Here is a 15,928-nt window from a genome sequence, read left to right on the forward strand (position 1 = left end):
ATGTAAGGCTGGGAATTTCTTGCTCTCTTTGGTTTCCGGCTTTTGAACAGGTCCCAAGGCTCCGGCTCGGCCTGTCCCCGCCCCAGGCCGGACAAGGCCGCAGAGCGGGGCGGGGGAAGGCAAGCGGGCCCAGGCCGGGTCAGGCCGGTTCCCCGGCTCGGCTGCAGCTTCTGCCACTGTTGAGTTTATCAGAGACTGCCGAGTGAGGAGAGGATTCATCACAGACAGCTCCGGCCGCTGCTCTGGCAGAGATCACAGAACCAGCCACAAGGCCTAGGCAAGATTTTAACCCTTTCATTACCTAGATGAGACTTGCAGATTAATCCTTTTTTCCAGAGAGAGAAAGAGAGAGTAATCAACATGTAAAGAGACTTTATAAACTATCAAAGACAGTGAAGAAAGGAATTAAGCTTCAGAAGATGTAGAGAATAAGGAGATACTTTAATAAGCTGAAAATATCTTTCTGTTAAAGCTATGGAGATGGACAATAGTGTTCTGAAAAAACTTTAATTCATGACAGAGTATATTGGGAGGAATGGAAAGTTTCAAAGTGTAGATTTTGAGAAAAATGATGAAGTGGTTGTGATACTGTGAGATACTGAAACAGAGGAGAAGTAATAGTTGAAGATTTGTGGCCTTGAGAGGCAAAGAGAAAACTTCTGTTTCCAGAAAGGCTCACAAAGACAGATGAAAAGAACTTTTACCTTTGAATAACTCATCCTTAAAAAAATGACATCCCTAGACTCATCTGACCCATACACACCTCAGAGTGATGTGAAATGGGAGGAGAAAATATGATGGCAGATTTTCGGGCAGCGGGCATCAGAGAAATAGAAAGCTATGAAGAAAAATAGTTTTCTTGTGAAAAACTCCATAGATTAGCAGAAGAAAACTTCTGTTTCTCTACAAAGGCTGATGAAAAGACTTAAGCAGGAATTGGGACTGTTTTAAACACCAAAGTTCCAAAATTTTTCTCTCTGTGTTTTCATGCAAACAGGGGAATGGTTGGGTAGTGGGGGAGAAAAGGGTTGTTCTGGAAGTTTTATTCTGGTTTCTTCTTCTTGTAGTTTTGTTAATAAACTTTCTTTATTCCTTTTAAGTTTTAAGCCTGTTTTGCTCTTGTTCCAATTCATATCTCACAGAAAGAAATTTCTAGTAATTTTTTTAGTTACTGCTTTAAAACCACAACAGAAGGGTCTACATTTCTGAGACAAATGTAACATATGAAGTGTCCCATTGAATGTTCCTCATGCTCCACACACACTGGTCTACACAAAAGACTGCTTCCCTGGTGTGGAACCAAACCAGGCCACAGCAATGAGAGTGCCAGATCCTAACAACTAGACCACTGGGGAATACAGTTTATTTATTAATTAAATATTTATTTATTAAAATAAATTACATTAGAATATTTTAGATTAGATTATATTAGAATAGACTACTTACTTATTAGTCTCGCAGGGAGTGATTGATCTTACCTAAAATCTTACCTAAAACCTAAATAAGTAATAACTACTAAATTTTGTCTAATTTAGGGATTTTAGTTCCCTTAATAGTCCTTGGAGAAAGGAAATTCTTCTCACACTTCTAAAATACAGTCTTCATATGAGATGAATCACTCACCTGATTTGCCTATTTCTCTGCCAATTACTGTCTAGGTGACCAGGTTAGACTAGTTGTCTTATATTTAAATGTCCAGAGGTATATTAAATTATTCTTATTCTTGGAGTTGATTTAATTTGTTTTAAGACAGGTATCTAATGGGTGTAGGCATCACTCCTGTCAGACAAGGGTGTGCTGGAGGTGGCTGTGGAAATCCTTCGGAATTCTGGGAGGTTAAATCCTGCTGAATACCTGTCTTCAAGCAGCTAAATTCCATAATAATGCAAAAATAGGTCTTAGCTCACACAACTGGAGTGCTGCTATGCATGGCTACAAACTCTTCAAAAGGGGTAGCAAGGAGAGAGGGATCGTGGGAGAGAATTAGGGAGTGTTTCGATCATCTAGAGCTTAATGATGTGGAAGAATAGAGTTTAATGTTTATGGATAAGAATCAAGGCCAAAAAAGCAGATCTTGTTTGACCAGGATGTGAAGGAGCTTTTAGTGAGATAGGGGTCAGACTCTTTTCCCATGTAAAAAGTGCAGGATGAGGGGAAATGGCCTCAAATTGCACCAGGGGAGGCTTCAATTAGATATTAGGAAATATTTCTTCACTCCAAGGGTGGCCAAGCATTGGAACAGCCTATCTGGAGAAATGGTTGAGTCTTGGTCCCTGGAAGTGTTCAAAAATGTGTTGATTTGGCACTTAGGGACATGGTTAAATGGTGAACATGGTTAGTGATGCTGGACTGACAGCTGGACTTGATGACCTAAAAGATGTTTTCCAACCTCAACAATTCTATGGTTCTATGTAACACTTGAGGACATGGTTTGGTGGTAGTAGATGTGGCAGTGATAAGCAAACTGTTGGATTCACTGATCTTATAGGCCTTTTTCCAATCAAAATTATTCTATGATATCTTTATTTCATAAAGTTAACAGGTTTTGGTTTAATTTCATCTATATTTTTTCTATATTTGTTTTGCATTAGCAAAGCCAGACCCAGCTGTGGTTAAGACCAACTGTATCTGAGGCATTCACACATATTTCAGTGGAAGCTGAATCAAACACTCTATTGAGATTTTCTATGATATCAGTCCAGCCTTTCAGACTGAATTTGTATCGGTCTAAAGGAGCTATATTTTTGGGAATGTTTCAACTCTCATACCTCAAGTGCTAAGCTTGTAAGAGTAATCTTCAATCTCCATGTGTCTTTACAAATACATCTGTATTTGCAATATATATTCAAGTCAAGTCAGAGGCCCTGTGGAACACTTGATTCTCTTCCTTTGTATATTTGTGACAAGGAACAATCAAAAACATTATGCACTTCCCTTCTGAATTTTAAGAACTAATGTAGGAATGATGACTGTAAAAAATAGATAACCGATATTTTCCCTCCCTCACATCAGTCAACATGCTCTTTTCTGGAATGAGTTTTACCAGTCATTGAATATATTTTCTCAAATGGAGCAATTTGTCTATTACTTGCATGCTGATTAAAGAAAATAATAAACATTTTACAAGTAACACTAATCCCCTTCAGATTTGTTTGAGATGTATTTGAGTAATTTAGTCTTAGTTTAATAAATATGCAACCATTAGCATATCGCAAAGGTCACCAATCTGTCATTCATGCAATGAGTGATTTAAACACTTTCTCTCTCTTTTACATTATGACATAGATGAAAACTTTTTGACTTGAGAAACTGCTTCTGAATACAGCAGTTATTCACTCATATTTTTTTTTCATTTTAATTCTACCATGCTTTGTGTTGTAAGAGGCAAAAAGAAGCAAGAATTACAGGCAAAATTCAAGCTATATAAATAACTGATCTATGAAGAATTTAAATTATTTTCATTTGGAAGAATGTTGCTTTGCATCCTTTGTTAAAAACCACAGGTATGCTTCCAAGATATGCACAGAAATATATGTAGTTTATTAGAAGGTTGTTTTTTTTCTTAACTAACATGAGAATTTAAATTAGTAACGTTATTTGGTTTTAATCCTTCAGTTTTAGATATGTAAAATACTATTGAGAATATTTTTCATGAAAGGATAGTTAGGCATATTGGAATGAATCAATTTTACAAGTATAACAAAAGAACATATAGTTTACAGCTGGAAATATACTCTGAGGAGCTCAATAGGGAATAATGTTCCACTGCTCTGGGGAGGCAACATGGTGCTAAATGGCTTTTTCAGTGTTTCGTTTCTTGGACATAAGAATGCTGAAACAAACTGAGCTATTTAATTTACCTATCTACAAAATAAAACTGTGGGCAGATACAAGAAGATATATTTATGCTGTGCAATAGTGACTACTGCAAAACCTCAGTAATTCACAGAAGCTCTAAGGGGAGAGTCATCTAAGAACAGAGACTTTCCAGCACTGAAAATAGGGAATTATTTCAATGGGATTCAAAACAGCTTCAGCAACTACTGTACTAGGATTTAAGCACCTGCTCTAATGTTGTAAGAGGGAATAGGGATTCATCTTATTTCAGAAAGGTGAGGTGGGGATTTGAGTCCCAGCAGGCTCAAGACAGGAATGAAGCAGCACTTCTGAATTCTTTTAATCACTGAGTATATTGGACAAAATATATCACCTTCATTCCAGTCACGTGTGTAGAGACTGTTTGGTATGGAAGCTCTAAGAACCTCTCTTCACTGAGTCTATCAGCAAATTTGGGCAGAAAATATACTGGTGTTTGTAACTTTGAATAGGTGAGCATGAAGCTGAGGCACACCATCAAGACAAAATATGATTTCACTATCAAGAGCTTATATGATTTCTATGTAATATTCTGGAAATTGGAGACCTTCTTCTGCTTCTAGAATTGAATGGTAGCTAAAAATAATTTTGTGAATCTAAACTATAGATATAGGGTTATAAAATGACATCTGAAAACTTCAAGATAACGTTGCGAACCTATTTCCCAAACACTAATTTGATGGTGAGCCCCAAATATTTTGAATTTCATTATTTTTATACAATTCAAGACACCAAGAACAAATGAATGCAGTCTGACCAGAAAACTTTCTATAATGTCTTGTCAGAAGAACTGCATTGAACTAAATATAGACATTTTAATTTTGAACTGAATTCTGCCATTAAAGTCTGACACTGAACATAAGTGTAAAAGGCAGTATTCATATATCACCTTGCAGATGATATCTTTTCTTTTCAAGAACAATGTTGCTATAACCCTTGGTTATAGCAAACCTCTATGCCTCTGAAAACTGTACTTATGTGGAAGATGCAACAGGTGTATCAGACAAAAATATAAAGCATGAAATTCAAAAGACATGTCTATGAAAAAAAGAAAACCACATTTAAAATGCTTGTGTTCATTTATGTCTGATGTAAGAGTAAAAAGGAATAGAAAATGAAGTGATGATTCAGCTAAATTTAGTCAACAGTTTTTACAGCAGTATAAATTCTAAAAAGCATTCATTGACCTAAATGCATGTGAGCATATCAGTTATTCACTGGGGATTGCTCTGCAGTCTTTATTTTTGTCTCTGAATCCTGAAGCACTGCATAAATTAAAAGAAAGAAGTGCTGAAGGATTTTTGAATTAAGACTATCTTAAAAGCAAGTTGATTGATTTGTCAAGCTTGCAAGATAAAATGAGACTGCTTTCCATCGTAGCCAAAGTTTGCTGTTATTGCATAATTAGTGTGTAAGGAAAAGAGAGCTTCAAGAGGATGTACAGCAGTCATGAGAAGACTGTTTTGATATATGGCAGTCATTTGTGCTGCTATCTTCTGCTTGACTGTCTAAATTCATACATTATTCCACCCTTTCATGTTGAAATTATGCAGTCACAGTCTTGCATTTTTATTGTATTTCATCAGACTTGTGAAAAATTTTGCAAAGGGCATGAACAGTTTTATTTTTTTAACTTTTTGAAGTAATTGATTTTTATTCTCTCATTCTATCTTCCTTGATACAAAGGAGATATATGTATTTTACAGACATAGATGCATAGAATGTTAATTTTAATTATGAAAGAACTTATTCATATAGGAGATGGTATTGATAAATAAAAGTAACATGAATTAAACTCAAAATTGAATATGCATAAGTTTTACAATTTCTGAATATTTTGAATAGTCCACAAAAGAAAATTGTGATTATCAGAATACCTTTCTACATTGACGAACACTTTCAAAGGGACAAGATATGCAAAATGTCTTCAACATTTTAAGACAGAGCTCTTGGAAAATTGTGCATGAGAAGTGGAAAAAAGAATGTTACTCATGTGAATAACAGCTTGTTTCTGTTCCCTCTAATAAACCATATATATTTTATATTTAAATGTATTTGTGTGGTGACAGATGAGACCACCTGCTCTTATTAGGTTGTGTTTAAAATCTAAACACAGTGGAAACAAAGACTCAGCAAGCATCCAAGGAACAACAGAAGGCCAAGGCACCCAGCAAGTAACCTGATAAGTGAATATGGAGCAAATCAGGTATCTTAAGATTGTCAAAGAAGAACAATTAGGCCATTACCCCTTGTCCCTACTGCCAAGACAAGGAAAGATTGAAGCTGTCTTCCTGGAGTATCATACAAACCAAGGGGGATGATTTTCCAAAGGGGTACAGTACTTATTTTGAGATGCAGGCAGAAGACGGTTTTGAGGGAAAACAGAATTTGAAGATGGTATAAAACTATGGGTTGACTACGAGAGGATTGTAAGAACATGTGAAACATTTAGAGGAAGGAACAGAAGTAGGGGAGGAGAGGGATCAAGCTGGGTCAACAAGAAAACAGTGGAATAAATAAGGAATAAAAAGGAAAAGTAGGCATAAGCCTGGTAAATCAGATGATTGATTACCACAGCCTGTCGTAACTTTGTATTAAACACATTCTAATTATTTTCTGTTTGCGTAACTCCCTGAGCCTCTGGGTGAAAATTGCTCTTGAACTTCAGATTAAACCAGTGTTAGGTAGGAAGAGATCCATATAGGGAAATACCCAAGGCATCAGTCTGTGTGTGAGAATGGGCCAGGGATATTGGATGGATTTAAATGTGTGTGAGGATTGAAGATGTGTGTGTGTGAATCCAGAGCGAGGCTGTGTACGTACCATGACTCCAATCCCAGCTGTCCTGGAAGAAGGAGCAGGTGAGGCCATCTCTGACCTTCTGTCAGTGTGAGTGCTGTGGGTGTATGTGTGGGAGCTGAAACCTCTCTCTGTGCTTGGCCATGCGTTCATGTGTGAGTGTGCAAATGCACCGGCTGGGAATACACGCTCAGCCCCACTGCAACAGAGAACATGGACCTACAGCAGCTTCCTTTCTCTCCCACTGGGAAGAGAGGGACCCTGGAATAACTCATATGACCCTGTTATTACAAAGTATGACTAAATACCATCTATTTCTAGTCTGCCTCCACAAGGTGCTGTGCAGATGCAGCTCCACAAGCTCATTCTTAAGTCCTTAAACAACATTTAAATCCTCCTAGTAAGGAAATTAAAACATTAACTGAAAGCCAGTTTTCCTCAAACTAAAGGTATTATTCCTTGCAATTTCTGAGAAGAGTATGATAAGAAACTTGGTGAATTGGTACATTTCATTGTCAAACGTGTTGGCAATGAACAGGCACTGAAGCAATGAGAAGTTGGTCTCGTGGGTCTCATAATAAGCCAGGGTGCCATTATGTGTTGGTTACTCAGATGAGTAGCACAATTTGTTGCACAGCAAAGGACCTAAGAGACAGCTTGTGTAAGAGAGTATGTTTCCTGCAGATATTTCTTGTGAAGGCTCTCCATTTTATTTTTTAAATCATGGTCCTTTTTCATGCTGCAAAGAGGTTGGAGATTAAAATGATGAGGGTGTTTCCATCATTGCATCTCTGAAACGAGATTGCAGAGGGGTATTTTGTGCACAGATTGGCCAGCCAGAATGAACCCTGCTATTTCACTGCACATCTGTTACTGCCTCCAAAAAAAGAATAGCTAAGCAGCTCACACCACTGAGTTGAAGGCTCTAAATTCTTTATAAAAAGTCTGTCATTAAAGCCCTGTCTTATACCATCCCTGTTTAACTGAGGGGACCAGATGGGATGATATATGTTTCAGATCACACAATCACAGAATCACCTCAGCTAAACCATGGCACATCCAGTCTTTTTTTTTAACACATCCAGGGATGGTTATTCCACCAGCTCCCAGGGCAGACAAGCAAGATATTCCCAGCACGTGCAGTGCTGCCAGAATTAACAAGTGTGTGTCATTCCTGCAGTTACACTGTTGACAGAACACTGACACTAGTGACATAGCAGGAAGTGCTCTTGGAATTAACTTATTGACAGAAATCTATCAATTAAAAACAGTAATAGCAATATGTCATAAAATGATGTGGTGCTGACAGTCTACTATTTGAGCTGTAATTGGGAGAACTCCATAAAGCTCTGTAGTGTACATACTTAGCATGTTAGAAGGAGCCATGGAAAGCAATCCTATTCCTTTGATCTATTTATCTACTCATATGTTTTCTGTTGTCAGGGAGGACTTGCTGAGTTTAGTGTGAATTTCTTCTTCTTCATCCCTTAAAAGTAAAGGCCAGATGTTATTTATTTTCTCTCCTCAGAATTCATCTTCTCTACGTGGCTTTTAATATAACTCCTGAAAACCTGGAAATAAATTGTTGATCATTCTGAGTTAGTAGATTTTAGGGTGGGTTATTAAATACCTGCCAGTTTGGGTTTTTTTTTTCCCTCAGACTTCAACACTCCATCAGATTCTTTCACCTCTATTTCCCACTTCATGATATTATGATTTTGAGACTCTTCAAAACTATGTTATCAGGCCTCTAACAGCCCACCCTGATTTGTCCTTTTATCTGCTTTCTTTCCTAATTTTCCCTGATTTACAGATTTCTTCTCTGGTTTCAATACTAGTGCAGGTATTACTGTAGCAAAATTATGGAGGCTAATTCTAAGGACACAGTTATATATTCTCTAGGATCACATTAGCATGGGGAAAGCTTCAGTAGTTCACAGTGTCCTTAGGACAATGCTTTAGGGCAGGACTGAGCAAGGCAGGGGGTAATTAATATGTGTGTTACAGTTAATCAGGCATTTTGTTCATGTGCAGGAAATAGCAGCGGTAGGTTTGTTTTCTGAATACAGTCGTGAAATAGAGAGGCCATAAAAGCTGAGGGAGTAGAGGCACAGGTCTGGTCCTTTAGCATCCTAAACCCTGCTCATGGAGCTCAAAGCAGCTTCAAGGCTGTGCTGGAAGTATAAAGCAGGTCCATCTCTACACTACAAACCAAGACAGGATTTCTTTTTCTTTCATTGCCCTGCATCCCTTGGCTATTTGGGTCACCAAGACAAACCTCTGTGAGCCCAATGCAGATACCCATGAAGTCCTATGAAAAGCAGCTGCTGCACAAAAGATTCTGTAAGCAAGCCACAAGTCAGTAATAAGAATACAGCACAGCATCAGAACAGAAGAATGAAGAATAGAAAGGAAAAATTCCAAAGAATGCTCACTTACATTCAAGACACTTTGAAATAAATTAAGATTAAAAGCTGCACAGTAATTCACCATGCACAGAATGAAAGATTTACATTTAAAAATAAAGTTGGTAATGCTCTCTGCAATAACTTCATGCCTCAGCATTTAATCCTGGAAATATGCTCATTCTCCCAGATAACAGCAATGTAAATAATATCCTACAGTTGGCAGCAGCAAAGTGACTCTTTATTCTCTCAGGTCAGTGGGAATTTCAATACTTTCATCTAAACCTAAATAGGAATCTTGAGCGTTCTAGGACAAATTTGGTGTATCAGTGGGGCCATTTATTAGTTTTTATAAAGAAAAAACCCTTGAATAATAATAATTTAAAAAACCCAACAACTAAAAAAAAAAAATTAAAGTTAACCAAAATTTACACTTTCTGTTGATAAAAACATGAATCCTGGTAGCATTTTGCATTATCATGAATTGCAAATTGCCAGGTTTAGGTGAAAAGCCCTGTCCACCAGGAGTTGAAAAGGTAGAATGAATTAGACTTAATGCAATTGAAAAACATATGCTCTTAATTCTTTACTATTACAAAAACCTTTCAAGTGTCTGACTTTGACAACAGAGAAAGAATATCACTCCATCAAATATCCTTTACTTTCCTAATGCCTCCCACATACAAATGAGCAATATCAGGGTAGTATTTATCTGTCATTAATACATGCAGGAAAAATCTTAAATTCAGAATCTGAGATACATTGTGGATAGACTTGTTGAAAAACCCCACCTCATTCCATAAAAATAGTCTGTATTTCACTACCCAAGTTTTATTGACATGATAGTGAACTTGACTAAATCTAGAATAGATTGAACTCAGCAGGATATTTAGGTGTGTGAATGTACATCTTAAGTCAGCTTTTGATCAAAAAGGTGGAGTGGGGAGCAAACAAGTATCAATAGCTGGTAAAAGACTCCACCCACAGAACAAGAAGTCAAGGAGTTTAGTGAATCATTGTGTTGATATGCAAGAGTCTTGGTGACCAAATCATGACTCACACAGTCCTTATCTCCCACACAAATTTGTGTTTTCAAGTAATTTTCACTACAATAAGAGAGTCAGAGAAAAAATAAAATTAAAAAAAAAAAAAAAAAAAGTCAGAGAAAATAAGTCAGACCTCTCTAGAGGGAAGAAAACACTGAAACAGATCAAGAAAAATGTAACATTTCCCCCCCCTCCCCTCAAGGTTACTCTGATGATATGGAAGACAGCTAAAACCTTTATCAACCAGCACTGACACTGCCAACTCCACAGCAGGATTTATAGCAGGTAATAATTCTGAGAGCTACAATGTGCATCCAAATTAAGCACCCAGCACAGGGAAGAATGTCATCCTCCTCTGATGAAAAGTTCAATTTTCTAGAATAAAGCACACTTTTATCTACATTTCCTTGGCCTGGTGAGAGTAAGAGAGAAAATAGATGGCAAGCAGTAGTTAGGCTTCTTACAGAACGACTGGCAGGAACTTAGATGCTGACAGTGAGAGCAGAACTAGAGGCAATACAGACATGGTTACAAAACTAATCCTCATTCCATGGCCTAACCGTGACAGGAAAGGGGGAAAAAGGGTTCTGTGAATATTTATTTCATGATTAATGGGATTCAGTATCCATTCTGCTTTTGTTCTGTGTGTGTTGATTAATGCTATCAAATCTTTCTCTTCAAAGACTGTGGCTAGATTCTCCCTGTGCCTAGCTAAATTACAGAAGGTCCCATGCTCACTTTATGTGCAAGCATGTGCAGGACCATGCTGTGTCTTGCAGTGTGGTAAAAACAATAGTGAAAATGGTGCTATAGGTTACTTTAGTGGTATTTTAATTGCAGTTACATACTTCTGCTCTCATAAAATTTTAGATACAATTTAAACTCGGTGGAGCTGTGAGACATGGACTAGATAAAAGGGGAGATTTATAAGTAAATTCAGCACTGAACTGGAGGATTAATGAAAAATGAAGCATTCTGGTTGCAACATTAGTCTCTGGAATGGCATTAATAATGTTATAGAGGGAAAAATTATATTTTATATTATAATCAAAATTTCATTAGCATTTCAATAAACTGAAAGTCAGTGCTTAGAACACCAGCAAAACTAATCATTTTTAAAGTCCACAGTAGGTCTGCAGGCGACTTGGTTCATTTATTCTAAATGTGCATTTTAATGGTCCATTTTGCCTTTGGAAAAACAAAAACTTTGACAACTTCAAAATTAATCTTTGCAATTGAGGGTGCTGTAAATATGGAAGAAAATGAAACAGCATAAAATCTCCATTTCCCTCCTCTCCTTCTACCTCCCCAATCCCCCTGCCAGGAACTACACATGAAAACAGGACCCCATTTTATTTAAATGTAATAAAGTGATAGGTAAAGTGACTGCATATATTTGTGACGAAAGAAGTAAAGGAAAGAATCCTGATTATAAATCACTCAAATAACAGGTCCAGCATTACTGGGCTACTTTTTAGTGTGTGTTGGTCTGACCCTGGTTGGACAGCAGCTGCTCACCAAAGCTGCTTTGTCACTGCCCTCCTCAGCTGGGCAGGGGAGAGAAAATACAACCAAAGGCTATGGGTAGAGATAAGGGCAGGGAGAGATCACTCAGCAGTGACTGTCATGGGCAAAACAGACTTGACTTTACAATATTTAAAAACTGATTGCCATGTTTAACTCAGTTTTAGTTACACTTTTCATTCTTTAAATCATCAGGAAACTCATAAATCAATCAAGGTCTGAACAAAAAAAATATCTGCTATTGAATATTGAAGTCCAAACAGATTTACCTTTAAATTTAGTAGAGAGAAACAGACATTTCTGTGGATGATTCACCCAGTCTAACAGATGTCTCAAATGAGAAAAAACACTCCTGGAGTAATTCAGACACCACAGTATTGATGACCACATAGAGAAAATGATCTTTAGAAGGTGGTTCCTGATCCTGAGATAATCATCTTTCCTCTCTCACCTGGCTGGAGATATCCACACTGAGAGCCTTCATCAGATATTTGCATAAATGTCCCAGTGAGTTCCTATGTGCTTCCCTTCCATCCCTTGTTAATGCAGAGGGTCCTTAGGCAGACATGAGAGATTTCCAACAGCTGAACACCCAAAGGAATTTACTGATGGGGAAAAGGGAGGGAAATGGGTGGGGGGAGGAGGGAAAAAAGGCTGCATACAATTGCCATAAACACTTGATTGAGACAAAAAAGGCTCACCAGGACTCATTCAGGTAATATCTCCAATCACGAAACTGTTGGAGGATGTGATTTGAGTCAGAGGACTGATTACATACTGAAGTTCATCAAATTAAGGCCAGCATGTTTCAGAATGATTTTTTTTCCTAGATTAAGTGTTCTTTACGGAAAATATGAAAGTGGTGTGGATCAGGAAACCATTTACAGAACAAAATGCCTCAAGGATACCACTGGTCTCCAGTGTGATCAGAATGAGAGGATTATGCTGAAAGACACCTCTATCAATCAGCTGTGTAAGGAATCCTCCTCTCCCCACTGCTTTCTTCTATATTTTTCTTGTCACTCCTGTACCTCATAACACATTACTAAATTAAAAATAAAATTAATAGCATTTATTCTGGTTTTTTATGCTTTCCCCTTTGCCTACAGTACATAAAGTCTGTCAATCTGATTTATGTTTCTCCTCTTTTTCCTTTGTTTTTATCATCTTTGGTTTCCCCCAGGCCAGAGAAGTTACAAGGTGGTAGGGATCAAATTCTAGTTTATTTATGTGGAAGAAATAAAAATGCACTTCCATAACTGTAATTTTTCTCTTGCAGCTCTATGAACCCCTGAAGAGTCACATCATTCAAGTTACTAGTTTTCGGTAAACAAGCAGCTGGATTTTGTTGTACTTATTCCTTTCTGATGATTCAGTCTCATCTACTACAATGATGTAGACAAAAAATAAAATCTTGGGCAGTATATTTTTAGCAGAAAATCTCATGTAAGAGACCTCTGAGACCACTTTTAGTGACAACTTTATAATATTTTCCAGGATTTAGTTACGGAAACATCCACATTATATATAGAAAATTATCCTGATTTACAACAGCAATGAATGTTTTCACACAATTTATTTACAATGAACAAATTTTTATTTTTTTCCTGGAAATTTCTAGGAAAAATGCAAGCTATTTATTTAAATTTCTTAATCTGTTTAAAAGAAAAAAATATATATAACACAGGGGCAAATAAAAGCTGTCTTCTGCTTGTATGTCTGAACTTTGCTTCAGATATGAGACTTCAACCTTTGAGGATGGGCTGAAGTGACTGACTGGTAGGGGAAGACCCCTACTAGCCCCAGCAGCTTGACAAGTTACTGCCTTCACCCAGACCCTGTGGCAATCACCTCCCTATGAGTGGTTCCTCCACTGTGGCAGTCAAAACAAGCTGAGCTACCAAAGACCTGTTTATTCTTCAAATGGCAGCACTTGCTCAGGTCAGCAGAGGTGGCAACAGAAGGCGAGGAGGAGGAGGAGGAGAAGGAGGAGGAGGAGAGGGCAACAGCAATTAGCAAGGGAAGGCTACAGGCTGCAGCCTCTGATGGGGACATATTTGCAACCCGAGAAGTTTTCTCTTTAGAGGAGTAGCCACCTCTAAACTCCTGCTCCCTGTGTGACTACAAGTAAAATCAGTAGTCTTGCACTAATCAGTTTTCTGCAGCTGACTAAAACTGTGTGAATTTATCAGTTACCATCTATTTTCTGCTCAAGAGATGTGTAAAGCTAGTTTCTCTTCTCATTAAATTAAAGCCCAAAACTATGTCCTCTGCTGCTAGATGCATAAAACTACCCTCTTCCCTCCAAACTAAATGAGACAACTAAAAATACATTTAATTATTTCACCCACAGACCTCTAATTGCTATCCCCATGAATTTATGATCAAGCAAACATTTAATCTCATTTAATGGAGAGGTGCACGCTTACTTCAGAAATCTGAATACATTATAGGTTACCAGATGATAAATTTGATAACACAGCTGCTGTGTTCTGCTTAAATGGGAGAAGAAAACTGCCATGAGGGTTTTCACTCAATGATTTCTCCTGGTATCAGATGGCTCTGATTGGAAACAATTTTCTTTTTACAAATAAACAGAAAGAGTTTATTTGATCTGGCTTATTAATAAAAATTGAAACTCTTACTTATTATTTCTGGGTTTAGTCAGGCTTCATTTCACTCTATTGGCAGATTCAAATTTTCCCTAACCCTTGTTTCCTAATGGTCCATGATATTCCTAAAATTTTTAATCTGTGCTTTTCATATATTTCTTTTTTACACTTGGAAAATATCTGAAGAGACCTGTTTTGTCTTAAAACTAGGTATAGGTTCATGAAGAAACAACACAGCCTGCGGCATGACACCTCAAGTTGTTAAGAGGTTTTTTTCCTAAAACTGTATCTTATTTTAAGAAGGGATTGGTTTCAGCTACTTTCTCCACATCTTGCACCAACCTCTGACTCTCGTGAACCCAGGTCTGTTCCCAGCTCAGCGCTCCGGATGACGAGACACGGGATTTCAGTGTTGCTCACTCTTCTGAACACCAAGAGCTCTGAGTGCCACATGTGGACCTGGCTGGGACAGGGTGATGTGATCACACCCAGGGGCTCAGGGGCTGTTAGGAAAAGAGCAGCAGGCCAAGAGCAGATTGAACCTATGTCAACAAGGCAACACCGGTGCCAAGCGTGTTACAGCAACCCTTCAGAGGCGGACGGGCAGCAGAAACAGAGGGAGGGATGGTAACGTGTTGGTTTGCCACTGCAACTCTTCAGTAAAGCCACCACATCGCAGTGGCTGCGCTGGCTGTGCTGGGGATCACACCAAAAGCCATCAGTGCAGCCTAGGGCTAGAGCCAGGGCTAAAGCCAGGGCTAGAGCCAGGGCTAGAGGCAGGCCCAGCCCAGCCCAGCAGCAGAGGACTGCTGGTGGCAGCCTGGCCCGGGCCAGACACTCATGTCCCCGAGCAGGGACCACAGCCAGGCAGGGCTGGGCTGGAAACCTGGGCTGGGACAGGGGCTGACATGGGGTCTGGGACAAGGTGGGGGTCCAGGGCAGCTGATTCAAAAAATTTCTATTTCAGTGATAATTCCTGCAGGAGCTGGTATTTTTCCAGCTTTGAGTTTAAACTTCTGAGCATTCTTTATTTTCTCTGTATTGTTGTCCTGAGAATCAGACCTTCGATATTGTTTTCTACAAGTTCTAACCATTTTCCGAGAAAAGTAACTATAAACATAAGTGTTTCTACATTCCATTAAATATACGCCTTTTCACAGATGTCTCTCATTGCCAGTGCAGTTAGGGAGATGTTAACCTGACTATCCAATCCCTAGTCGTGGTTGGAAACCTATAAATACTGAAAAAACAAATAAACAGTTCTTTCTTTCACTACATCTTGAGCTGTGTCCATGTGAATCATTTCGTGTCCAACAGTGACACTATATTCTTTATATTTTTTATATATTTATATATATCTATATAGATATATATAGATATATCTATATTTATCTATCTATATATATATCTATATAGATATATATAGATATATCTATATTTATCTATCTATATATATTCTTAATATATTCTTTATTTTATTTTGGAGTAGGTTTTTCCTGTCATGCGGACCCTGCAACTGCCTGTAAAAGCAGTTTAAAAAAAAAAAAGCATTGCCTGTAAAAGGCAATGACTATCTTGAGTTGTTGGTCTCTTGCTTTAGCTTCACCATTTTATATATTATTTTAACAATACTCCCTTACATATAAAATAAATGCAACTGAAACAT

The 15,928-nt window shown here is 37.9% G+C and overlaps 1 long non-coding RNA gene across 1 annotated transcript; it reads left to right on the forward strand.

Moving 5' to 3' along the window:
- Nucleotides 1–12,429: 12,429 nt before the first annotated feature.
- LOC147654610 (uncharacterized) lies at nucleotides 12,430–13,838 on the forward strand. Its single transcript, XR_015282726.1, has 2 exons — nucleotides 12,430–12,623; nucleotides 12,930–13,838. It is a non-coding gene; the product is annotated as an uncharacterized LOC147654610 (long non-coding RNA).
- Nucleotides 13,839–15,928: the final 2,090 nt, after the last annotated feature.

Source organism: Cyanistes caeruleus, chromosome 2, assembly GCF_971803275.1.
Source record: "Cyanistes caeruleus chromosome 2, bCyaCae1.hap1.1, whole genome shotgun sequence".
Classification (NCBI taxonomy): Eukaryota; Metazoa; Chordata; class Aves; order Passeriformes; family Paridae; genus Cyanistes; species Cyanistes caeruleus.